Below are 680 nucleotides of genomic sequence, written 5' to 3'. Positions count from 1 at the left end.
CGGGAAGGGCTCGCGCCGCGCCGCGCAGACGCGCCCGCGCAGCGCCCACGAGCGGCAGCGCGGGGCTTGCGCGCCCCGCCCTCCCGGCGCCCCGGGGCGCGGCTGGGGAGCAAAGCCGGGGACGCGGCCGGCCGGCCAGCCCGCCTCGCCTCGCCCCGTCCCGTCCCGTCGCGCCGCGCCCGTCCCGCGCTTGCCTGTGGATCGGTTCCAGCGTGGCCGGGCGCTGCGCCTTCCCTGCCGCTCGTCCCTCCTTCCAGCCCCGAAGAGACGCGGAGAGGCCGCAGCCCACGGGGCGGAACCGCGGCGGAGAAGCGCAAGCAGGAAGTCGGCGAGCCGGGGCCCGGTCTGCGCTCGGCTGGGGGCTTCCCAACTCCTGGCGGACGCGCGGCCGCAGCCGAGGCGGAGCGCGCCGCGCCCGGCCTCTCTCCGCGGGTCAGTCCCGGGAAACGCGGGCGCGGCTCAGCTCGGGAGAGGCCGCCGCTGGCAGCACGTGTGGCCGTGGCGAGCTACACGTAGAGATGCGCGTCGCGGAACGAGCACCAGAACCGGCAGAGCAACGCCGGGCATCTCGCCCGGGCGGGGAAGCTGCGAGCGGGGAAGCGTCTCCTTCCGATGGCGCCTTATCTTTCCAGCCCGCACCTCTCCGGAGGAAGGACACCTGCAAGCCTTCGACGGAGGAT

The 680-nt window shown here is 76.5% G+C and overlaps 1 protein-coding gene across 1 annotated transcript in view; it reads right to left on the bottom strand.

Annotated features, from left to right (window-relative positions):
• CPNE2 (copine 2) overlaps positions 1–263 on the bottom strand; it is a 95544-nt gene extending 95281 nt beyond the window's left edge. Inside the window, exon 1 of the mRNA XM_044434043.1 lies at positions 195–263. The gene's annotated coding sequence lies outside the window, so the exon portion shown is untranslated. The remainder of the gene's footprint in view (positions 1–194) is intronic.
• Positions 264–680: the final 417 nt, after the last annotated feature.

The sequence above is a fragment of the Varanus komodoensis genome, unplaced genomic scaffold (assembly GCF_004798865.1).
Source record: "Varanus komodoensis strain SLA01 unplaced genomic scaffold, ASM479886v1 scaffold27, whole genome shotgun sequence".
Taxonomy (NCBI): domain Eukaryota; kingdom Metazoa; phylum Chordata; class Lepidosauria; order Squamata; family Varanidae; genus Varanus; species Varanus komodoensis.
Note: the sequence above shows the minus strand (reverse complement) of the source record. Positions and strands in the feature narration are given on the sequence as shown.